The 26588-nt window shown below is 44.3% G+C and overlaps 1 protein-coding gene across 2 annotated transcripts in view; it reads right to left on the reverse strand.

The window, feature by feature from the left end:
* Nucleotides 1–26588, reverse strand: part of LOC122787746 — a 963913-nt gene that overhangs the window by 557355 nt on the left and 379970 nt on the right. The gene's annotated exons all lie outside the window — the stretch shown is intronic.

Genomic DNA, 26588 nt, shown 5'->3' on the forward strand with positions numbered 1-26588 from the left:
AGGGAGCTAAGTTATGGTGGAAAAACACCACAAGTAAAAATAAATACCAACAGCCCTGTAAGGAGTGAAGAAGAGAGAGAGACAAGGGGGCTGGAGGGTGGGAAACAAGGACTGCAACAGTGAATACACTCGAACATCTACATTAATGTAAGTGTACACAACTGTACTATGTTCTTTGCGTTTCACTGTTGCAGTCATCACACTTGGGTTGATTCCCAAAGCTGAAGAATGGGTGGAGGCAGTCAAGAGGAGTTGGGGCTGGCTAGTATGCCCTGCAAGACTGTGGTTGCAAAGCCCTCCTAGATTTGGAAAAGATAGGCAGGTGGTAATGCTTGGTGAAGGTATGAACAGAACTCCAAGTTGCAGCTTCCAGAATGTCCCTGGTAGGGACTCCTCTGAGAAAGGCTGTAGAGGTTGACGTTGCCCTAGTGGAATGCGTTTCGACACCCTGAGGGGGTGGTTTCCCATGGTATTTGTAACAGAAATGGATACAGTGTGCTATCCATTTGGCGATGGTTTGTTTTGATATGGCCTTGCCCTCTGCCCCTGGTGCAAGGTTGACTAGTAACTGGTCAGAATTCCTAAAGGTCTTAGTCCTATCAAGGTAGAATCTGAGCTGTCTGTGTACATCTAAAGAGTGCAGGATCCTTTCCCCCTTATTGTGAGGATTAGGGAAAAAAAGGTGGCCAACTGGATAGATTGGTTGAGTGCCACACTGGACACCACTTCAGACATGAAAGATGGGTTAGTCCTGAGGGAGACCCTGTCACCATGAAAGATAATGAAGGGTTCCACAGCCATAAGTGCTTGTAGCCCAGACACTCTATCGGAAGTGATGGCCAGAAGCAAGGCTGTTTTACAAGAGAGGAATTTTAACTCTGCTGATGCTTCAGGCTCAAAGAGAGGGGGGTAGCGTAAGTAGTGTGGGTAGTTAAGGTCTCAAGCAGGGGTAGGGGCTCTTCTTGGGGGCCTTAAGTTGCTAGCCCCTCTCATGAACTGCTTGATGAGAGGGTGTGAGAAGAGAGGTGGCTCCGTGCTGTACTGAGCAGATATGGCAGAGCCATGGATCTTAATGGAATAGAAGGATAGGCCCGTGTGAAGTAGGTCTACTATGTAATCCAGGATGAGAGTCAAGGAGGGCTGTGCTGGATCCACTCCTTAAGTGCAGATCTAGGAACAATACCTTTTCTACTTGGCAGCATAGGATTTTCTTGTACTGAGTGGTCTGGCTTCACATATGACATCTAGTACCTGCTTGCTAAGGCTGGCCACTGGAGGAGAAGTCAAGGAATAAGCCAGGCTGCAAGGTTCAGGGTCTGCAATTGCGGATGCAAGAAATGTCCCTCCTGCTGATCAGGAGATTTGGGATCTGGGGGAGGTACCATGTAGGCAACGGTGACAGACTGCACAGTAGTGGGTACCAATGTTGGTGTGGACAGTCTGGGGCAATCAGGATAGCCCTTGGTCTTTCCTCCCTTATCTTAAGTAATACTCTTGTAAGAAGATGTAGAGGTGAAAAATGCATAGATTGACAGGTTTACCCAATTGAAGGATAGGGCAACCACTTTCCAGGCCTTGCTGTGAGGTTCCCTGGTGCAGAATTTGCTAAGCTGGTGGTTGCAGGGGGAGGCAAAAAGATCCACCTTCGGGGTACCCCATTTCTGAATTACAAGGCTGAAGGTGTTGTGGTCTATTTGCCACTCATGTGGGTCTAGGAAATTTCTGCTTAAGTTGTCTGCCAGAGAGTTTTGGTTGCCTGGCAGGAATTGAGCTTGCACGTGAACATGCATGGCTGAGGCCATGTTCCACAGGGTCATGGCTAGCCTGCAGAGTGGGTAAGAGTGGGTTTCCCCCTGCTTGTTGATGTACCACATCACTGTGGTGGTGTTGGTTTTTATTAGTACAGGCCCCGGACAGAGTAGGAATCTGAAAGCTGTCAGAGCGTGCTGAACAGCTAGCATCTCTTTTTAGTTGATGTGCAGATGAATTTGATTTGGGCTCCAATGGCCCTGAATGCAACTGCCGTCCAGAGGTGCACCCCAGGCATAGTCCTATGCATCTGTGGTTAAGGCCTGGGCAGCGTGGGGTTGTGTAAAGGGAAGCCCATTTTTGTGGTTTCATGCTGCTGCCCACCAAAGGAACTCTTTTCTTGCGCAAGGTATCATAGGTATGATAGTTTCCAGGTCCTGAGAATGTTGGCAACAAAAACTTTTTCAGTACCATTGAAATTTCCTCATATGCAGTCTGGCGTATGGAATTAGAATGCAGGAGGCCATGAACCCTAGAGCTTGCAGGATTTTCCTTGCTGATAGCTGGGTTCTGGTGACCATTTGAGAGAAGTAGCCTGTCAGACAGACTTGGTTTTCTAGAGTAAGGAATGCCATCTGGGATGCTTTGTCCAAGCTTGCGCCCAGGAATACAAGTTTTTGACTGGAGACTAGTTTGGATTTATTTTCGTTGACAGTGTACCCCAGGGAGGTTAGAAGGTCCTTTACAAATGTCAGGTGCTGCAACAGTTTTTCCTGACTGTCTGACTTGAATCAGGCAATGGTCCAAGTAGGGGTAAATTTGAATATTTCTCTGTCTGCAATAGGCAATGGCTGGAGCCAAGCATTTGGTGAAAACTCTGGGAGCAGTGGATAAGCCAAAGTGCAGAGAGCTGATAATGCATAGATCCTGTCCTGAAACTTACATATTTCCTGCAGGAGTCCCTGACTGGGATGTGCAGACAGGCCTCATTTAGGTCTAGGGTGGTTAATCAGGCATCTTTGGATAGCATAGTGAGAAGCTGCTGTAGGGTGGGCATTTTGAATTTTGGTACCACCAGGAAGGTGTTTGGATAGATCTAAGATTGGGCGCCAGGTGCCCTCTTTTCTGGGTACCAGGAAAAGTCTGGAATAAAAGCCTTGGCCTATCTGTTCTGCAGGAACAGGCTGAATTACCCTTATGGAGAGCAGGGACTGAACTTGGTTTTGTGCCTCTACCCACTGGTTTGGAGGAAGGTCTGGGAACCCTTTTGCGGTTGGCAGTGTGTGGAAATAAAATTTGTACCCCTGGGATACTATGTTGAGGACCCATCGATCGTTGGTGATGGAGGTCCAGCTTTTGCATGGTGGGCAAGTTTTCCTCCTAGGGGCAGGAGCAATTGGGCAAAGGTGAGGGGAGGAGTTGAGGAGTCATTGTGAATTCTTTCCATAAGGGGGTAGCTTAGCACTCCCTGTTTTAGAAGTGGAGGTATTCCATTGCTTAGATCTCTGCATACCCAGAGACTGTAGTCTGGGGGTTCTGTTTCCCCTAGGTCTAGTTTGAAGTGGCTTGAGGGGGATGGAAAGGACCAATGTTTTGAGGGACAATGCCTACTGAATCTTGGGGGCTGCACTTGCAAAAAATCTTTGACTGTCTGCATAGACTTAGCCTTTTCTTCAATCTTTTTCAAAACCTTTTCTGTTTTGGTGCCAAACAGGTTGTCCTTGTTCAGAGGTGTGTCCAATAATTTTGATTTGACTTGGTCTGGCAACATCTGCTCCTTAAGCCAAATATGCCTTGTAAGTACAGAACCTGTAACTGCTGCCCTGCAAGATGCTTCTAGGACGTCAAACCCACATTGCAGGGTATGCTTGCTGACTTGGCTTGCAGAATGCTTAAACTCCTGTAATTCTTTATTTTCTGCACAGTCAGGGAAGGTAGATAATTTTTGCTTAATAAGTTTCATAGTATGTCGCTGGTATTTCAGCATGTGGAACTGACAATTTAATGCTCTAATGGCAAGAGTTGCAGAGGTGTATACTTTTTTACCCCATCTGTCTAAAGCTCAGGAATCCCTCTCCAAGGAGGTGGGATTCTTAGCTGTACTTGCTTTTATTCCTTTAGGTCCTTGGGAGATGACCTCTGGTTCAGCAGGAGGATTTTTGAAGAGAAATTTGTGTGAGTCAGGGACTCTGTAGTACCGGTCAGGTTTCCTGGGAGCAAGGGGTAAAGTATCAGGAATTAGACTGGATTCCATAAAGACATCATCCACAACATCCAGAACAGAAGGGATAGATAAGGGTCTGTGCTGTGGTAAATCTAAAAATTCCCTGAGTCTCTTTTTGGACTGAGGATAATCCTGGCATTCCCAATGGAAATGCTCTCTCAAAGTATGTAGGACTTCATCAAAAGAAAAATCCTCTGAAGGGGAGGCAGAAGGAATTGACTCCTCTGCATCTGAATCCTCATAGGCAGATAAGGGCATGTCTTCATAATCAGAAACCTCAGAGTCGGACTCTTGGTCAGTTAAAGCTGCTGGGGACAAGTCTCTTTCTTTTAGCAGGGGAAGGCTGGCTTCCCCTAATCAGCATGATATGGTATTCTGACATTTTAAGCATCTGTGATGGTGGCAAGGAAGCAGGCGCTTGAGTTAGGGTCATAGTTTTTTTAGGCGTAGCTCATACTCTTGGCCTTAGAAACTCGGTAGTTTTAGAAAGAACTGAAGGCATGAAAGAAGTTGTTGGTTTGTGTCGAATATCAGTAGTGCTAAAAACTTCTTCAGAAGCCGGTGTCTGCACAGTGGCTCCGGACCCATCCAAGGTAGAGACATCCGCAGGTTCTGTAGTCATTCTGCAAAATCTGAAGGTAATGCTACTCTATGCTAGAAGTCTAAACCTCAAAATGCACTCTCTCGAGGCACTCCTAAAAATGGAGAACATCAATATCTGTGCAGTAACTGAGACGTGGTTCAAGGCTCCAGAAAGCACCCCTGCAATACCAGGCTACAACTCTTACCACACTTTTCGGCCACCAAACCAGGACCAAAACACTAAAGGTGGAGGAGTGTCAATATTCACCAAGGATATTCACACCACTAGGCTTGTTGCCCAACACAATGCATCTGAAATTCTCCAGGTGCAACTAACACTAGGTAAGACTGCAATCCAAATTGTAGCTTGCTACAGATCCCCCACCATGCCCCAAGATTCTCACTACACCTTTCTAAACATACTGGAAAATATTAAGATAGAACCAAACACCCTAATACTGGGTGATTTTAACTACCCTGCCATTAACTGGGAAAACTACTCATGTACCAACATCTTTGTCCAACGGTTCTTGAAATTCATAAATTCCAATGGCCTAGATCAACTAATCCATAGTTCCACCTGGGGCTCCAATATCCTAGACCTGGTCATTAACAACATGGGAAATCGATGCTCCACACCTGTGGTCACCCCCTCATTAGTCAGATCTGACCATAAGATAATCGCCCTTAACATCCACATCCCACCCCCACCCCCCAGTAAGGAAACCTCCATAAAAAACTTATCCAAAGCCAACTTCATGCTCTTCAAGTCAGAAGTGACAAAATTCATGACACCCATGCAGACAGGAACTGAAAGTTCAACTGCTGAATCCTACACTAAGGCACTGTATGGGCACATCCACTCCTGCATGAATCGTGCCATCCCAAATAGAACCAAGATGCTCTCATCCAAAAAAAGGAAGCCAATCTGGTGGTCCCCCTGCCATAAACAAACTTTACAACAAAAGGAAGAAACTGTTGCAAAAAAGAGGAAAATCCCAGGATGCAAAAAACTCCCTGACCAGCCTCAGTAAGAAACTGAGATTCCTCATAAAATCCTCCAAAGCTAGTTACGGAAATAAAATTGCCAAAGATTCCAAAGAGAACCACAAGGCATTCTATAATTATGTCAAGAATCTAAATGGCAATGCTCAGATCTGCTCTGAGCTAAAACAGAATGGCATTAAATATACTGATCCCAAGGATATTGCCAATATCCTGGCAGATCGATTCAGTGCCAGCTTCACTCCCCTCTCACCCCCTAAATGGCCCATCTCAATACTGGAAGAATGTCAAATTCCGGTGACAACGGCCACACAGGTAAAAAAAACACACTCTCCAAAGCTAAGAATACAGCATCCATGGGACCAGATGACATCCCGGGCTGTGTACTACAATATGAACTGGCACATCACCTAAGTGTCATGTTTAATAAAAGCCTCACCTCAGGTTTCGTGCCCACTGAGTGGTGCAGAGCTACAGTTATTCCACTCCACAAGGGGGGATCCACCTTGGATCCCGGAAACTACCGTCCCATCAGTCTGACAAGCCTTATCTGCAAGGCCATGGAGCGTACTATCATGGAACTTATAAACAAAGACATTGGCAACCTTCAAACACTGGACCCCACCCAGTTTGGGTTCATGAAGGGCCGATCTTGTCTCCTGAACCTGACTGACTTCTTTGAATTGGTCTCCAAAGCCATGGACAAGGGTAAGGTGGTTCACATTGCCTATCTAGACCTTGCCAAGGCCTTTGACACCATCCCCCACTCTGGAATCATTGATAAACTTACTAAGCTGGGCATTAATCCCTATGTCACCCAATGGGTTGCTAACTGGCTTACTGATAGAACCCACACTGTAAATGTAGCCGACTCCAAATCCAGCTCCAGACAAGTGACAAGTGGAGTACCTCAGGGTTCAGTCCTGGGACCGCTCTTGTTTGGCATCTACTTCTCTGAAGTACAGGCCAACACTAAGGGACTCTGGCTAACAAAGTTCGCAGATGACTGCAAACTGGGAGCCATTACTGAATTCCCAAATGATGTGAATATTCTACAAAAGGGCCTTACAGAAACAGATGCTTGGTGCCAGAGGCATGGGCTCAAGCTCAATGCCAAGAAATGTATAGTTATCCCCTTTGTGAAAAAACATGTACCCGTGAATTACCATATAGGTGGCAGTACACTAAACATTGAAAGTGTGATAAGAGACTTAGGGACACAGGTGGACAGTGGTCTCACCTTCAATAACCACATTGCCACAACAGTCAGGAAATCCTTCTATGTGGCACACCTCATCCAGAAAAAAGGAGGTCATTGTCCCACTGTACTCATCCCTCATTAGACCCATTATAGAATACAATGCCCAGTTTGGTATGTACCTCTCAAGACATCTGCAACAACTGGAAAGGCCGCAGAAATACCTCACTAAAAGAATCGCAGGCCTAAAGCAGATGCTCTATGCTAACCACCTTAAAAAACTCCAGCTATACTCTTGTCGCATATCGTCTACTCAAAGGCCATGTCAAACACAGAGCTGTTGGACATGCTACACTTAAAGAAATCCCAATCCCTCAGAGCCACACACTCCAGGGATCTAAACCTTGTCATCACAATAAACAAAACATGCTGTAGGGATAGGTTCCTGACCCAGAGACTCCCAAGACTCTGGAATAGATTGTCCATACATGTCAAGCACAGTGCCTCTTTGGCCCTCTTCAAAAGGAACCTTGACGATTGGATGGGAGAAAGGAAATTCACCCCGGGGATCACGTAAGTCGCTCTGCTAGACAGGGGTCCAGGGAAGTAAATAGTGTGGGAAGAAATAGCCAGGGAATTATTATGGCTAGGCTTGTACAGGCCCTAGGGCTGATAGCCTAGTACCAACCTATGAACCTATGAAGTCTCGCGGCATACCGGACTCCAAACGGGTCTTGGTAGCGGCCTGCAAACCCATCGAAGTGGGCATCAGGGGCTGCAAAAGCGCCTCACTGAGTACTGGCGAACTGGTTACTAACTTAACGGAAGCGTCATCAGCAGTTTTGGACCTGTGCGGTCTGTCTCTGTCTTTATCCTTATGTTTTTTCGAAAGATCAGTAGTCTGACGGCTTACCGAAGCCATTTTGGAATACGGAGATTGAGAGCAAAAGTATTTAGCTAAAATAAAGGCCCGACGATGAATAGTTCGGGTGCTGAACAAAGCACAAAACTGGCAGCAAGGTACGTCGTGGTCTGGGTCTAAACAGGTGACTCAGTAAGAATGGAAATCTCGGTATGGTATTTGCTTTCCACAGGCAAGACAATTGTTAACTTTTTCTGACATCGGTTAGAGCAAGAAAAAAGGATCCCCAACAGGGTACTTACCTTTAGAAGACTTCAACTTCAATTTCGGAAATGAAAACTCAGGTAGCGGCCGACCGGCACTCATGCGAACTGTTTCTGCTTCAGGCTCCTCGGCAAAAAAGACTGATGTAATGGTGTTGGCTGCCTGTTTTTATACCACGGACAAAGTACAGTTTTGTACCTACCATAAATGTAGATGTCCGATAGGCATGCATCTGCAGTCCTTACAAATGGGTTGTCCTGTCGTCAGGCAGCCCTTCGGTCGGCCGGATTCCAAAGTCTGGGTCTGGCCTCGGCTGGTGTCGCACTTCACCCGACATCATAGCTGCAGTTCTTCGGGTATAAAGGCATCAGCCGACGCCATTTTCCTCAGTGTTTCTTGCCCCAGATGCCAGGTGCCCTCTAGGAAGGCTAAATTTGGATAAATGCAAATGGTTCCAAATAGTAGAGAGCAAACAAAAAATAAGCATGTATGTACATATATACAAACAAATACACCATAATAGATTCCCCAAGCTAGCTACAAGATGGGAAAATACCCTAGGAGTACCACAGAGGGGAAGGAGGGTGGGTAATCCTGACTGCAGATGCATGCCTATCGGACATCTACATTTATGGTAGGTACAAAACTGTACTATGTCCTTCAAGGATGCATCTGCAGTCCTTACAAATGGGTAGAATACCATAGCCAAACTGGGGGAGGAGGAGAAATAAGATTATGGTGTAGTTAAGATCCCTTGCAAAACAGCAGTGGCAAAACCTGCTCGGGATCTGGAGTATAAAGGTAAATTATAATGCTTGGCAAATGTATGCACGGAGCTCCAAGTAGCAGCCTCTAAAATGTCTTTGGTAGCCACTCCTCGTAAAAGCTGTGGTAGTGGCTGTAGCCCTTGTAGAATGAGGCCTGATGTTTTCTGGAGTTTTCTTCCCATGGTAGGAGTAACAAAATCTAATGCAATTTCCTATCCACTTAGAGATTGTCTGTTTTGAAATTGCTTTTCCTTCCATTCCTGTTGCATATGCTACCAGTAGCTGGTCAGTTTTTCTATTGCTCTTGGTCCTGTCCAGGTAGTAACGTAATTGTCTATGTACATCCAAGGTATACAACAGTCTTTCTCCCCTGTTCTGTGGGTTGGGGAAGAATGTAGGTAGGTGGATAGCTTGATTTAAAGATACCCTGGAGACCACCTTTGGCATAAAAGTAGGATTAGTTCTCATGGACACTATCTTGATGGAAGATCAGGAAGGGCTGTACTGCCATTAATGCCTGTAGCTCAGATACCCTTCTTGCTGAAGTGATTGCAAGCAGGAAAGCAGTTTTCCATGATAAGTAGTGTAATTCTGCTGTTGCTGCTGGCTCGAAAGGAGGGAGTGTCAACTTTTCTAGCATAAAGTTCAAGTCCCATTCTGGCAATGGTGGCTTCCTAGGTGGCTTTACATTTTTAATCCCTCTCAGAAACTGCCTGAGCAGAGGATGTGAGAAGACTGGAGGATCCAAGTTGTATTCTGCTGAAATAGCTGATGCATGAATCTTAATGGAAGAATAGGATAGGCCGTTGTGGAAGAGCTCTGCCAAGTATTCCAGGATGTTAGCTATGTTTACCGGTGACACATTCTCTCCTTTTGCAGTACTCCAAATGAGATATCTTTTCCATTTTGCTGAATAATTTTTTCTTGTTGAGGGTCTGCGAGCCTCCAAGATAATGTCTTTAACCCTTTGAGATAAATCTGGGTTATTTGGTCTTATGCAATGTTCCAGGCAGCCAGCTGCAGTGTTCTCAGGTTTGGATGCAGGGTTTTGAAGTTGTTCTGTGTTAACAGCAAGGGAACTAGGGGCAGAGGCCATATTTGTTCCCGAGACATACTCCTCAGTAATGGGTACCAATGTTGCCTTGGCCAGTCTGGAGCTATCAGGATGATCCTTGGACGGTCTTCTTTGATCTTCAATAGCACCTTGTGCATCAAGGGAAGAGGTGGGAATGCATATGCTGTCAGGTTTTTCCAACTGAAAGATAGGGAGTCCACTTTCCAAGCAAGTGGGTGGTACGTCCTTGTGCAGAATTTTTTCAGTTGGTGATTGTGTGGGGATGCAAGTAAGTCTATTTCTGGTAGTCCCCATTTCCCTGTAATGGTTTTGAAGATGTCCGGATGCAGCATCCATTCATGGGCATCCGTGGTAGTTCTGCTTAGGATGTCTGCTAGTATATTTTCTTTTCCTGGCACAAAAATTGCTTGTAGCTGAATGTTGAAGCTCAGTGCCACATTCCAGAGGTCCATTGCCATCCGGCATAGAGGGTATGAATGTGTGCCTCCCTGTTTGTTGATGTACCACATAACTGTGGTGTTGTCCGTCCTTATCAGCAGTTGACCCTGTCGAAGAAATGGTCTGAATGCCTGAATTGCCAGTTTTACTGCCAGCATTTCCTTTTGATTTATGTGTAGGTGCAGCTGGTCTTGAGTCCATAAGCCTTGTATGCACTTGTCCAGCATGTGTGCCCCAACCGAGGTCTGAGGCGTCTGTTGTGATGGTCTGGCTTGGTTGAGTGCTGTGGAAGGGCAGTCCCTTGTTTGATTGACAGGCCTGAGCCCACCATTGGAATTCTTGTTTCAGGCATGGAATTATTGGAATTTGGGTTTCTAGGCTGTGCTTGTGCTGAGACCATAAATTCCTTAGGTACCACTGTAACTTTCTCATATGTAGTCTGGCATGTGGAATCAATATTATGCAGGATGCCATGTAACCGAGAGCTTGCAGGACTTTTCTTGCTGTTAGCTGGTTCTGCTTTGTTAATGCCATGAAGTAGAAAGGGAGTTGCTCCTGTTTTTCTACTGTCAGGAATGCCATTTGTTTTGATGTGTCCAGATCTGCACCCAAGAAGGTTATCCTTTGGGATGGTATCAGCCTTGACTTTTTTATATTGACTGTGTATCCCAGGGCTTGTAGTAGATGAATGACCCTTTCCAAATCTTTTGTTAATTTGTTTTTGTTGTCCGCTTGTAACAGGCAGTCGTCCAGGTAAGGGTAAATTTGAATTCCCTGGAGCCTGCAATGAGCAATTACTGATGCCAGGCATTTCGTGAACACTCTGGGCGCAGTAGATAAGCCAAAGGGCAATGCTGATAATTGATAATGCTCTGATCCTGCAAGAAATCTGAGGTATCTTCTGCAATTTGGTCGTATGGGGACGTGCAGGTATGCCTCCTTGAGATCTAGAGTTACCAGCCAAGTCTCCTTGCCCAGCATGGGAAGAAGCTGCTGTAGGGTCAGCATTTTGAATTTTGGAACAATGAGGTATGTGTTTAAAGCGGACAGGTCGAGAATAGGTCTCCATTGGTTTTCTTTTCTTGGTACCAGGAAGAGTCTGGAGTAAAATCCTTGCCCTTGTTCCATAGATGGTACCCTTTCTACAGCTCTCATCCTTAGTAAGTGAGTTATTTGTTCTAGAGCTTCTGTCTTCTGATTTGGAGGTAGGTTTGGCATTCCTCTCTTCCTTGGTAGAGTATGGAAGTGAAACCTGTAACCTTGGTCTATTGTCTGTAAAATCCATTTGTCTCCTGTGATGTAATGCCAGTTTACTGAAAATAAGGCTAGCTTCCCGCCTAAGGGTGCCTCTAGTTGTTCCCTGGTAGGTGGTGCCAGAGCCAAGTCACTGCGATTGTCCTGTGGAAGTGGTGGTGGCTGGATCTGTGGCTGTACCTCGCTGGTTGTTAGCCTGCCACTGGCGCCCCTGTAGGCACCTCTGGATTGACCCCTGCCTCTTGAGCCTATTCCTGCCTCTCAGAGCTCTGGAGGTGTCTGGAAAGGACCAATTCTTGGAAGGCCAGTTCCTGCTAAACCTTGGAGGCTGGACCTGCAAGAAATCCTTGACTGTCTGGACAGATTTTGCTTTCTCTTCCACCTTCTTCAGCACCTGCTGCGCAGGGGAGCCAAACAAATTGAGCTTATCCATGGGAGCATCTAGGAGCTTTGATTTAACATGGTCTGGTAAGGACTGCTCTTTTAACCATGCATGTCTTCTGATCACTGTGCCAGTCATGGCTGATCTAAAGGAAGCCTCCAGTGCATCATAGCCGCATTTTAAGGAATGATTACTGACCTGCTGAATGTTATGTACCATTTCCTGTACAGATTTTTTGTCTAATGGTTCATCCGAGGACAGTTTTTTAGTTAATTGGTCTAACATAAATTCCTGATACTGAATCATGTGGAATTGACAGTTCAAGGCCCTAAAGTAGCAGAAGTGTAAACTTTTTTACCCCATCTCTCTAAGGCCCTAGATTCCCTTTCAGAGGGGAGGGGGTTTTTAGTAGAAGTAGCTGCTACAGCCTTGGGTCCCTGGAAGATAGTTTCGGGATCTGTCAAAGGGGCCTTATACAAATGATAATGTGTGTCCGGAACCCTGTAGTACCTATCGGGCTTAGCAGGGGCCGGAGGAAGAGAATCAGGAGCAGTACAAGCATCATTAAAAGCATCATCCACAACAGTAAGGACTGGAGGAATGGCTAAAGGCCTATGCTGTGGCAAATGCAAAAAGGTTCTAAGCCTTTTCCTAGAGTCTGAAAAATCCTGGCCCTGCCATTGAAATTGTTCCCTCATAGCATGCAAGGTTTCCCCAAAAGAAAATTCCTCAGGCGGAGAGGCAGAAGGAATGGACTCTTCTGCATCAGAGTCCTCATAAGGAGAAAAGGGCCCTCTGGAGGGTTTGAATTATCTGATTCATCAGAGGAGCCATCTGAAGAAACTGGCTCAGGGGGCTCTCCTCTAGTCCTCTTCTCTGGAGGTGGGTGAGAGGCCCTGTCTGGATGTGGTTGGGATCCCCGGATCAAAGAAATGAGATCCTCTGCTAGACTAAGCATTTGTGAACTAGAGCTAGGCCTGTGAGAGGGGGTCTTAGCAGGCACAGATTTTGTAGTTTTTGCTGCTTTAGCCCTGGCAAAGGCCTTAATCGACATGGATGCAGGAGGCTTAGCAGCTCCACGGGCAGGGGTAGAAATATCCAAAGGAATAGTATCAGATAAATCCTGTGAACCTGCAAGAGCAGGTGGGATTTCAGTAGCAGATTCAGCCAAGCTGGATGAGGCCTTGGTAAGTGGCAAGCTTTCGGCCGAAGGAAGAACCGTGGACTCTGTTTCAGCCGAAACCGAGACACTTGCGGTTGGCTTAACCGGTTTCGCCGAAACCGCGGACCGCGAGTGTCGGTCCTTTTCCTTGCGCTTTTTAGAAATTTGCGTAGTCGGAGGATCCGACGGCATAATGTAAGCAAAATTGGAGCCAAAAAACTCTTCAGCAAATTCCGACCGACGTCTAAGCATCCGTCGGTTGAAAGAAGCACAGGCTAGACAAGCTGCTACGTCGTGGTCTGGGCCTAAGCAAGGTAAGCAGTAAGAGTGGAAATCTTTATGAGGTATTTGTTTCCCACAAGTTGAACAGTTATTCACTTTTTCTGACATCGGCTGAGGCAAGAAAGAGTCCCCAACGGGGTACTTAGCTTTTTAGAAGTCTTCGGTACTTGTAGTAGTAATCTCTGGTTCTGACCGACCGGCACTTGCGAACAGCTTTTATTCGGGTGCCACGCGGCAAGAAAGACCGAGGAAAATGGCATCGGCTGATGCCTTTATACCCGAAGAACTGCAGCTATGACGTCGGGTGAAGTGCGACACCAGCCGAGGCCAGACCCAGACTTTGGAATCCGGCCGACCAAAGGGCTGCCTGACGACAGGACAACCCATTTGTAAGGACTGCAGATGCATCCTTAAAGGACATCCTGACGTCAGTCCTAAAGCGACAGCAACCAACGCAGAAATGTTAAGCCTCTGGTATTTGGGCCAAATGAGGGCTACTCCTGGCAGGATAGCCTAAGTGTGATGACTGCAACAGTGAAACACGAAGAACATCTGCAAAGTGCTAAACGGAAAATAATGGGATTATTTGGGTAACATGCCAGAGTTTAATAATGTTGTTAATAAGCAAGTACTTTTTGATAATTCCAAAGTACAAAAACTTTTACCACAAAGACTTGGGCAACAGAAAGTAGAAAAGGTCATCACCAAGCTTAGGGAGACATGAATAACCAGAGATCCTACAGTGATATTATTGAGATTTCTGAAACTTTAGGAAAATCTGCACACAGCAGATGAATGGTGAATCCAAGAAAAAACAGAAATGGAAGTATTACTGGAAGACTTACTTGTGCTAAGATCACAGGAAGATGAGGCTTAACAATAGCCATTACAGGACGGGAAAAAAAACAGTGTTGTGCAATCAAAGCCACTAAAAACAAAAACTGTTTTCCTCAGGAAGTTAGGAGAGAAGAGAGTGATAAAGATATGGAATGTTTTGTTAGTCTTGGGGGTGGGGGGCAACTATGGTGGCTGTACTACCCAAACAGGGTAAAAACTATTCAGACCCAGCTTTTTTAAATTTGAAATAATGGATATGTGTTCACCTTTAATAGCTAAAAGACATTTTCATGACTTGCACACCGAACAATCCCCAACCACTGCCACTTTCAGAACACACTTTCCAGACATGTCCACTGTGAGCTCATTCATTTCCTTAGGAATGTCAAAACTGAATGACGGACACCCCCTTGTCCATAGTTCAATGTCAAACAAATGTATCCCTTGCAGATGGGGTTTGAGCTTGTTTCCTTCTGACCAAGTACCGCACAACAGTCTCATAAGCAATACTGAGGAAGAGCCTTTGAACCAGATTTAAGGACTTTAGAGTCAGAAGCAAAACCCTTGGTTTTAACTGGCTGATGTGGAACAGAACATGTAGCAAGTACATCAGCAGGAAAAGCATATCAACCAGAACAAGAGGCAAGGCTTGGTTTGAGATGAAGACAGTTGAAGGCATACTTACCAGCTGTACCAAAAAGTGGATGGGGCCTGACTGAGCACCGGGCTTAATTCGGGAAGGTTCAGGCCTTAACCTTTTTGTAAGGTACATCTTTGTGCAATATTCCTACTTACACCTGTAACTATGACAAGGAACATCCAAGTTATGTATGTGCAAGGAGAGAGTCTTAGAACCTGAAGACCAAGATGATGGTTGGATAACTTTTCACTCCTTAGCCAAGCAGTGTAAAAACTACTGCATTTGCAGAGGCTTTTAAAACTACTATTCCTTAAGACACTACAAGCAATGCAAACGGTGGTCTTCAGTGGCTTGTGATGGCCAGCTGCACAGCTGATAAACGTAAATGTATGACTTCACCAAAAACATTAAGAACTGATAACAAAAAAAAAAAAAAAAAAAAAAGGACAGGGGTGGGGGAGCTCTTCATAAAGCAAACTTCTGTAAACAAGATTGTTACATTATAGCAAGATGACATCCCTAAATGAGGTGTATTACAGGAAAAGTACTAAATTCTGAATGGTTAGGACCAATTAAGGAGAGTCCATGGTGTCAAATCAGGGGATCCCACAGACAACTGTGCCCCTTACTCCTACCAAAGAGATGAGTATAGCAAAGGATAAGATGGCAGTCCTCTCTACAGCTGCAGAAGCTTGACAAAATTAAAAAACTAGCTGGTGAGAGGTCTCCTGGAAGACATCATATGGAAATCCATGCTATGGGCATATCAAAGCAGGCCATATTCTCTCTCACAGAAATAGGTAATTTCCAAGTGTTTTTTTTTAAGGACACCCTTAACTAAGATGACTGAAAAGAGTTCTGACAAACCTTTGTTCTTTATGGGTTAACCATTCGGTATTTGGTTTAAAAGTAAATGGCGTCAAAATATCTACACTTCCGATAAGCATATAAAGCACGTCAAAAGTTTCACTGTAGTTGAAATCAACTATAGCATGCATCTGCCAACAATTTGTTGGCACTGCTAAACTTTGTACACATTGCACCTGCATTATTTTTTGTTAATTCAGTTAATAATGTTAATTCTTTACATTTTATATATACTGTTTAATCTGTATATTGCAATCTTCTGTTTTTTTTTTTTTTTGTATTTTGTATTCTTGCCAGTTTTTTCTTGGAGCTTTTCCCCCCGGGCCTCCTCTAAAAAATGGGATGCTAGCCCAGTCGGACTATCCCGGTAAACAACTGTAAATAAATAAAGTCAGATCATACCATTAAATGTACTTTATATACACAACATAGCATGTTATGTGAACTTAATTTATGTAATGTTGTTTAGATTATATGATATATAGCAATATATGTGAAGCATAATGTTTGTAAATGTAAATTTGTTAATACAGTTTGATCCCTTTTATATAAATGTAAATTTGCCTGTCACAAGTGATAATTCAATGAAGGTGTTAAATAAATAAATAAATAACATGTTCCGTGGACCTTCAACTCTATTACAAAACTGTTTTGCCTCAGCTGTAAACAAGCCTGTTTGAATTTGTAATATGCAAGTAAACACTGTCAATGAATTTTTAATATGCAAGTTACAAACACTGTCAATTTCCTTACCTATTTTGCAACATATATGTTATTGTATGTATGCATTTGTGTAAGCAAACACTTACGTAGCTTGTGGAGTTTTTCTTCCAGAGACTAGAGTGAAAAAGGGTTTTGAACTCCCAGACTAATTTGGTTAACAAATGAAAATACATCAACAGATTAATGGATGAAATAGTCTATTGATCGAACACTATTTATTCAATACCATTCAAGAATTATGCAGGTGGAGCTCAAAATGGTACAGTGACTCGACATCTGGCTGAATGATTGTCTTCATTTAGTCAAATATCTTGATCTCTCTCTCGTATCGGAATGAATGGCTTTATAAGAAAATAGTCCCAGTTGATAAATAATGTGCCATTTCTCCTTGGAACTAGATAAAATGGCAATGCATTACAAGCAGGATATGGAAAGAAATTCTTAAGTTAAGCAGAGACTTGTGTAGGGTGAGGCAAAGGGAGCAGCAACCCTGGGTGCAACACAGTGGGAACACGATCGATATTCATGTCTGCACCAGTATTTCTGAATACTGTTTTTGTGGTCAGAACTCCAGATAACTTGTAGCAAGATGCTCATTATAGTTATTAAAGAAGAAAGTAAGGATTTTTTTAAACTCCTCAGCTTAAAGGTTGAAGGGTGGAGAAATGGGATTAGGATCTGCCTTGCTCCTTAGGTTAAGTGCACCATCCAGACTGATAAAGGTCTTTTTTGTTCCGGAGAGGAGTGTGATCAGGGAATGGCACCAGCACAAGATGAGCATGCTACAGCTCTGAAGCTAGGCAGCACAGCAGCATTCAATACTCAGCTTCTCATAACAACGAAAGACGTCCTACAGTTTGATCCACTATTCCTGAAGGCATACAGAGCACAATGAGCGTTACTGGCTCCTTTTCCAGAGATGGATTCTCTCAATCTCCTAGTGTTACTTCATCTTTCTTAAAAAAAAGTTATCGCCTGTTCATGTATTATTAACACACAAAATTTCTCCTCTCGAAACTTCCCAATACACTGACTATTGATGCAAAATTCCCTCATATTTAAAAAAACTTCTTGCTGCTGAAGGTAGATATTTAAAAAAAAAAACTTTCCCTTAATATGCAGAGGCTTTCAAATTTAACGCAAAAGAAGGCTTAAAGGGAAAAATACTACATCCAAATCTATATTTATGCCATAGAAAGTAAACTAATATCTTTTTTGACAAAATTACTTCCAGCAGACGCCACAATAAACAGAAATGTGGATAAGTGCTAATTTACAGCATTCCTCTACTCAACATACTCCCCATTATATTTTACAAAATACATGTGTATTTTTTAAAATGGAAAACAAAAATAAGAATAACTGCCTGTTAAATGAAACATTTTTATTATATCATCTGATTTACAAGGACTTAAACTTTTTACAGAATTTTTCTCTCAAAAGCTCTATAAACGGGCACACACACACATGCCTAATGTCTGCACACATAATGACATCAAATGCCAAATACTTAACACTGCTTAGTCAGTAAGCCTTTTACATCACCACAGCTCCTACAAAGCCAAGATCTACACTGCTGACAAATGAGAACCATATACCTGCCTGACCAGAAAATAACTAGCAACCAATGCTGGATTGGAGGAGTTGCTTTCACACAGTAGAAAGTACAGTTGTGCAAAATCTTACCATAATGGTAGATGTCTTTCTCTTTACTACTGCAGTACTCTTAGGGATTCCCTGCCAAGAGCAGGTCAACATCCAGCCAGTTTACCAAAGACCCAGGAATATATAGATGTTGTAGGTCACACATGTGCTCCCAGCTCAAGGCGTAGGACATGAAGGTGATGTATGGATGTACATACCTCAGAAATGAAAAGCCCCAGGAGTAACAATATTCCTAGGAACTAGGAGGAAAGTACAGTTTTGTACCTACCATAAATGTAGATGTTCGAGTGTGTACACTGCTGCAGTCATTACACTTGAGTTATCTTGCCATCAGGCCATTCCCCAGTCGGCCTGAGTTCCAAAGTCTTGGTCCGGCGTCGGTTGCTGTCGCCTCCTCCCTGACGTCAGTGCGACAGGGGTATACAAGATGCAGCCGATGCCATTTTCTTCAGGTTTTTCTTGCCCCACATGTCAGGTGCCTCTAAATAGGTAGGCAATTCCAATTGCTAATAAAACATGCATAAGAAAAGCAAAAGACAACTTACAGCTACCACCAAATACTCCCCATAGGCAGTAAGGGTTGAAGACATAGGTACGTACCAGCCAGTAAGAGGGGACGGAGGGAGGGTAACCTGGACTGCAGCAGTGTATACATTCGAACATCTACATTTATGGTAGGTACAAAAAGTACAGTTTTGTACCTACCATACATGTAGATGTTTGAGTGTTCACCCTGCTGCAGTCATTACACTTGGGTTATCCTGCCGTCAGGTGGTCCCGCAGTCGGCCCGAATTCCAAAGTCTTGGTCTGGCGTCAGTTGCTGTCGCTTCTTCCCTGACGTCAGTGCGCCAGGGGTATACAAGATGCAGCCGATGCCATTTCCTTCAGTTTTTCTTGCCCCAGATGTCAGGTGCCCCCAAGTAGGTAGGCAAAACATATTGCTAATCAAAAATATACCATAAAAACAATACCGTCAGTTACCAGCAAATACACCCCAAAGGTTGTATAGGATAGAAAGGTATAGATAAGTCCAGATAGTTCAGAGGGGATGGAGGGAGGGTAACCTGGACTGCAGCAGTGTGAACACTTGAACATCTACATTTATGGTAGGTACAAAACTGTACTATGTTCATCGTGTTACACTGCTGCAGTCATTACACTTGGGTAGAATCCTAAAGCTGAGGTTGGGTGGCTGGTCTATAAAGAGTTAGGATTGGCTATGAGGCCCTGCAGAACTGCAGTGGCAAATCCTACTCTGGATTTAGAGTAAAGAGGCAGGTGGTAATGCTTGGTAAAGGTGTGCACTGAACTCCAAGTTGCAGCCTCCAAAATTTCCTTGGTAGGTACTCCTCTGAGAAAGGCTTTTGAAGTGGTTGTTGCCCTGGTGGAATGTGGTCTAATGTTATTTGGAACTGATTTTCCATGCTGTGTGTAGCAGTACCGAATACAGTGTCCTATCCATTTGGACACTGTCTGCTTTGAGATAGCCTTGCCCTGTGATCCTGCAGCATATGCTACAACCAGTTACTCAGTTTTCCTGAAAGCCTTTGTTATGTCCAAGTAGAAGTGTAGCTGCCTGTGTATGTCCAAAGAATGCAGAAGTTTCTCCCCTTTATTCTGGGGGTTTGGATAAAAAGTTGGCAAATGGATGGTTTGGTTAAGAGCCATACTAGATACCACCTTTGGTATAAAAGTAGGGTTTGTCCTTAAAGATACCCTGTCCTGATGAAAAATTATAAAAGGTTCGACTGCCATTAATGCCTGTAGCTCTGAGACTCTTCGTGCTGAAGTTACTGCCAGGAGCAGAGCTGTTTTCCATGATAAAAATTTTAGATCGGCTGTATTGGCTGGCTCAAAAGGTGGTAGGGTCAGTTTTTCCAAAATGAAATTGAGGTCCCAAGTTGGTGTTGGTGCTCTCTGGGGCGGTCTTATGTTTTTAGTCCCTCTGAGGTACTGCTTTAGCAAGGGATGAGAGAATAAAGGAGGATCCGTGTTCTAATGTGCTGAAATGGCAGAGGCGTGGATCTTAACTGATGAGAAGGATAGGCCTCTGTCCAGCATCTCAGTTAAGTTTTGCAAAATCTGAGGAATGTTTGGAACAAAAGGGTCAAGGCTTTGAGCCTGGTTCCAGGCGCAGAATCTCTTCCATTTTTCTGAGTAAGCTTTCCTGGTGCTAGGCCTCCTGGCCTCCAAAATGACATCCATAACAGCTTTAGAGAGAGGTGTTGTCTGTTTGACTAATGCATCTGCCATGCAGCCAGGTTTAGAGTTTTGAGCTGACCGTGCAGGATCTGATTGTTTTGTTGAGTCAGAAGGTGTGGAATTTGAGGCAAAATCCATGGTGGGCCTTGAGCCAAGTTCCTTAAGATAGGGTACCAGTGCTGGCGTGGCCAGTCTGGAGCAATCAGGATCATCTGTGTTTTTTCTTGTCTGGCTTTTAGGAGTACCTTTGAAAGGAGAGGCAGTGGCGGGAAGGCATAAACTTTTAGGTTTTTCCAGCTGAACAGAAGAGCATCCACTTTCTATGCTTGTTTGTGATAAGTCCTTGTGCAGAATTTTTGTAGTTGGCAATTCAGTGGGGAGGCAAAGAGATCTATGTTTGGACATCCCCACTTTTGCGTTACCATGCTGAAGATTTGTGAATTCAATTTCCATTCATGAGGGTCCATGATATTTCTGCTTAGATCGTCTGCCAGAGTATTTTTCTTTCCTGGCAGGAATTGTGCTTGCAGGTGAACTTGATACGTTAGAGCTGTATTCCACAAGGTCATGGCTTGCCTGCATAGGGGATAAGAATGAGTGCCTCCTTGCTTGTTTATGTACCACATTACTGTGGTGTTGTCTGTCTTTAGTAGTAATTGTCCTGGATGCAGAAGGTCCATGAAAGCTGTTAGGGCATTTTGAGCAGCCAACATCTCTTTTTGATTGATGTGAAGATTCATCTGGTCTGTGGTCCACTTGCCCTGAATGCATTTTCCTGCCATGTATGCTCCCCAGGCGTAATCCGAAGCATCTGTTGTTAGAGTTTTCCTGGCTGTGGGTTGGGTAAAAGGTTGACCCTTGTTTAGGTGACATGCCTGTGCCCACAATCGAAACTCCTGTTGTAGGCAGGGAATCATTGGTATTACTGCTTCTAAACTGAGAGAGTGTTGAGTCCAAACACTTTTCAGGTACCATTGTAATTTCCTCATATGCAGTCTGGCATATGGTATTAGTAGTATGTAGGATGCCATGAATCCCAGGGCCTGCAGAATTTTTCTTGCAGGGAGATGGGATTTTCTTGCCAGCACTTGAAAATATTGAGTTAGATGAACTTGTTTGTCTGGCGTGAGGTAAGCCATCTAGGCCGTTGTATTTAAGCTGGCACCCAGGAATATAATCTGTTGCGAGGGCACTAGTTTTGACTTCTTTTCATTTACTGTGTACCCTAGAGAAATTAGCAACCTTTTTACAAATGCCAGATGCTTTAGAAGAATGCCCTTTGTCTCTGCTTGAATGAGGCAGTCGTCCAGGTATGGATATATTTGAATTCCTTTTTGTCTGCAAAATGCAATTACTGGTGCCAGGCATTTTGTGAAGACCCTGGGTGCAGTAGATAAGCCAAAGGGCAGTGCAGAGAATTGTCCTGGTGGAAAATGAGGAAAGGTTCCACTGCCATTAATGCCTGTAATTCTGAAACCCTTCGTACTGATGTTATTGCCAGGAGCAGAGCAGTTTTCCAAGAGATATATTTTAATTCTACTGTGTTAGCTGGCTCAAAAGGAGGTAAAGTTAGTTTTTCCAAAACAAAGTTGAGGTCCCAAGTTGGAGTAGGTGCTCTACGGGGTGGTCTTATGTTTTTAGCCCCTCTGAGGTACTGTTTTAACAGAGGATTAGTGAAAATTGGTGGATCCGTGTTGTAATGAGCAGAGATGGCAGAGGCGTGGTTCTTGATGGATGAGAAGGAGAGGCCCTTGTCCAGCATCTCAGTTAAGTATTGTAGTATCTGAGGAATGTTTGGGACAAGAGGGTCAAGGCTGTGAGCTTGGTTCCAGGCACAGAATCTCTTCCATTTATCCGAATAGGCTTTCCTGGTACTAGGCCTTCTGGCCTCCAGAATGACATCCATAACAGCTTTGGAGAGAGGCATTGCTTGCTTGACTAAGGAATCTTCCATGCAGCTAGGTTTAAGGTCTTTAGCTGGCTGTGTAGTATTTGATTGTTGTGCTGAGTCAGCAGATGTGGGATTTGAGGCAAAATCCAGGGTGATTCTTGTGCTAAGCTCCTTAAGACTGGGTACCAGTGCTGGCGTGGCCAGTCTGGTGCAATCAGGATCATCTTTGGCTCTTCTTGCCTGGCTTTTATGAGTACCTTTGGCAGGAGAGGTAGTGGTGGGAAAGCGTATACTTGTAGGTTCTCCCAGCTGAATGAGAGGGTATCCACTTTCCATGCTTGTGGATGGTAACTCCTTGTGCAGAATTTTTGAAGCTGGCAGTTTATTGGGGATGCAAACAGATCTATGTCCAGGCTCCACAATTTCTGTGTTATCATTCTGAATATTTGTGGATTTAATTCTCATTCATGGGGATCCATGATGTTTCTGCTTAAGTCGTCTGCCAGTGTGTTTTTCTCTCCTGGCAGGAATTGTGCTTGCAGATGAACTTGAAGGTTTATAGCTGTGTTCCACAAGATCATGGCTTGTCTACATAAGGGGTAGGAGTGAGTGCCCCCTTGCCTGTTTATGTACCACATAACTGTGGTGTTGTCTGTCTTTAGCAATAGTTGTCCTGGATGCAGCAGGTCCTTGAAAGCTATAAGGGCATTTTGTACAGCTAGCATCTCTTTTTGATTAATGTGAAGATGCCTTTGTTCTAAGGGCCACGTGCCCCGAACACATTTGCCTACCATGTGTGCTCCCCAGGCGTAATCCGATGCATCTGTTGTCAGTGTTTGCCTGGCTGTGGGTTGTGTAAAAGGCTGTCCCTTGTTGAGGTGACAAGCTTGAGCCCACCATTGAAACTCCTGTTGTAGGTAAGTGATTAGTCGTATAACTGTTTCCAAACTTTGACAGTGTTGAGACCATACATTCTTTAAGTACCATTGTAGTTTCCTCATATGCAGTCTGGCATATGGAATTAGTAATATGCAGGATGCCATGTAACCCAAGGCCTGCAGAATTTTTCTTGCAGGGAGTTGGGTCTTTGTTGCCATCATTTGAAAGCATTGAGTCAGTTGTCCTTGCTTGTCTGGCGTGAGATAACCCATCTGGGCCGTTGCATTCAAGCTGGCACCCAGGAATATAATCTCTTGTGAGGGCACTAGTTTTGATTTCTTTTCGTTTACTGCGTACCCCAGGCAACTTAACTTTTTTTACAAACGCCAGATGCTTTAGAAGAATATCCTTGCTCTCTGCTTGAATCAGGCAGTCGTCCAGGTACGGATAAATCTGAATTCCTTTCTGTCTGCAAAATGCAATTACTGGTGCAAGGCACTTTGTGAAGACCCTGGGTGCAGTAGATAAGTCAAAGGGCAGTGCAGAGAACTGGTAGTGCATTGGAAAAGCTATGAATCTGAGGTATCTTCTGCAGTTTTGTCTGATAGGGACATGCAGGTATGCCTCCTTGATGTCCAAAGTCACGAGCCAAGCTTTCTTCGCCAGCATGGGAAGAAGCTGCTGTAGTGTCAACATTTTGAATTTTGGAACATCCAGGTAAGTGTTTAGAGATGAAAGATCCAGAATGGGCCTCCAGGCTTTGTCCTTTCTGGGTACCAGAAAGAGTCTAGAGTAAAATCCTTGTCCTTGCTCCTGTGATGGTACCTTTTGAATAGCTCTCATATCCATGAGTGCTGTAATTTGTTTTTGAGCCTCTGCCCATTGATTTGGTGGCAGATTTGGCATTCATTTTAACCTTGGCAGAGTGTGAAAGTGGAACCTGTAACCTTGAAATACAATGTTGAGAACCCATTTGTCTTTGGTGATCATTTGCCAATTGTGGTAGAAGAATGCCAGTTTTCCTCCCAAGGTGGCTGCCAAGAGGGATTTGTTTGGCAGCTGTAGTGGGAAGTCATTGGAGCTGCTTTTTATATGGTTGGGGCCCGTCTTCCCCTTCTTTCTTGCCTGATGCAACCCATTGTCGAGGCCTGTAAGGACCTTGTGTTTGACCTCTAATTCTTGGACGTCTGTATCTTCTCCTTTGAGGTCTGTCTGTAATTGGAAAGGACCAATTCTTAGCTGGCTAGTTTCTGCTAAATCTAGGAGGCTGAACCTGTAAGAAATCCTTCACCGTTTGCATAGATTTTGCCTTATCCTCCATTTTCTTTAATACCTCTTCTGCCTTAACTCCAAACACCACATCCTGCTGCAAAGGTGCATCCAATAATTTTGCTTTAACATGATCTTGTAACGTATGTTCTTTTAACCAAGCATGTCTTCTAATGACAGAGCCTGTAACTGCTGCTCTGCAGGAGGCCTCTAGAGAATCAAAACCACATTGCAAAGTATGCTTTCCCACTTGTTCAGCTGCATGCAATAAATCCTGCATTTCTTTAAAATTAGGAGGATCGGATTCTGGAAGCATTTTTAGTTTTAACCGAGACAATAAAAATTGCTGATATTTTAGCATGTGAAAGTGGCAATTTAAGGCTCTCATTGCTAAAGTTGCAGACGTATATACTTTCTTTCCCCATTTGTCTAATGATCTGGAATCTCTGTCAGAGGGAACTGGACTCTTGGCTGATGAGGCCTTAAACTCCTTTGGGTCCCTGAGAAATAGTTTCAGGGTCAGCTACAGGGCTTTTATACAGAAATGTATGTGAGTCAGGGACTCTGTAGTATCTGTCAGGTTTAACAGGGGCTGGAGGTAAGGAATTAGGATTTAAGCTGGATTCAGTATACACATCATCCACAATATCTAACACTGGCGGAATAGCAAGAGGTCTGTGTTGAGGTAATAAAAGGAAGTCTCGGAGCCTTTTCTTGGATTCTGAGTAATCCTGGCCTTCCCAGTGGAAATGCTCCCTCATGGTATGTAGGGTTTCTCCAAAGGAGTAGTCCTCAGGCGGTGAGGCTGATGGAACTGATTCCTCAGCATCAGAATCCTCATAAGGGGGTAAAGAGTATCCTAGGTCTAAGGATGAATCAGAAGAGATGGACACTTGGTTGGATGAGTCATAGTCTGCATCCTGTCTAGGCCTTTTATCAGGAGGGGAATAGGACCCCCTGATCAGAGTGATTAGGTCTTCGGCCATTTTGAGCATTTGTTTCTTAGGCATGGAGGCCTGTCCTGGAGAATGCTGTATTTGTTTCTTTGATTTTAAAGGAGGCTTAGACTTAGCTGAGGGTTTAATGCTTAACTGAGTAGGTCTGAAGACACCCTCTGAAGCTGTGGGTTGCTCAGCTACTCCGGATCCCTCTGAAAGGTTAGTCTCGGTAGGCTGAATAACTTGTGCATCCGAAGGCCCAGCCATCTCCACGTGGGAGTCAGAGGCGGCCTGTGGTTCTACAGAAGCGGTCGTCAGGGGCTGCGAAGGCGCCTCGCTGAAAACCGGAGAACCGGCGACTGGCCTAGAAAAGGCTTCGTCGTCAGTTTTGGGCCTCGGATGCCTATCCTTGTCTTTGCACTTTTTGTGTATTCCTGTCATTGGAAGTTCCGATGGCATGGTATAATTTAATTTTCTACCAAAATATCGGGCAAAATCAAACCGACGTTTAATAGTGCGCTTGTTAAACCTAGCACAAAACCGACAACCAGTGACATCGTGGTCTGGGCCTAGGCAAGGTATACAATAAGAATGAAAGTCCTTATGAGGTATTTGCTTCCCACAAGAAATGCAACTGTTAACTTTTTCTGACATCGGACTGAGGCAAGAAAAGGTTCCCCAACGGGGTACTTAAACCAAGAAAAGGTGGCAAGGCAAGCTAAACAAAACCAAAACCAAAAGACAAAAGGCTTGCTGTGGAATCCAAATGAAGGTACGAAACCTGTAGGTAAATCTTTGTTTATTTAAGACAAATGCCAAGTAGCAAAATCACAGCTCGGGGTACTTAGCTTTGAAGACTTCGGACTGAAATTCCATTCGAAAATCTCAGGTGTCGGCCGACCGGCACTTGCGAACTGCTTCTGCTTCGGGCACCGCACGGCAAGAAAGACTGAAGAAAATGCCTCTTATATACCCCTGATGACTGCAGCAGGGTAACAAAATGAACATCTGACAATCAAGGGAGAAAGAGAGAAATGTAATAATCACCTGAAAAGGGTACGAATGGGGATGTGAAGCCAGTATCACTGGACCTCAAGGATGCCTAAAAAAGCCTCTGGGGTACGGTTTGAAGGGACAACATCCGAAAGGAAGGGGCACTCAGAAAGGTATCGAGCTGAGAAAGAAAGGAAGCTGTTCCTGAGGAGGTTGATGGGATGCCCCAAAAAGGAGGAAGGGATTTCCACACCATGAAGGATTCCTGAAGGAGGATGAACAGAACCGCAAGACTCTTAAGTGACCCTTAACCATCTGGGAAGGGACAGGAAAAGATGAAGGAATAGGGGAACCTGACTTAGGGAAAGGGGAAGCAAACTATCAGGGCCTGGTTTGTCTAGAAAAGGAGGCTTCTGAGAAGTAGGAGTCTGAGTAGACT

This window comes from Protopterus annectens, chromosome 13.part0 (genome assembly GCF_019279795.1).
Source record: "Protopterus annectens isolate FY-2018-M chromosome 13.part0, PAN1.0, whole genome shotgun sequence".
Classification (NCBI taxonomy): Eukaryota; Metazoa; Chordata; order Ceratodontiformes; family Protopteridae; genus Protopterus; species Protopterus annectens.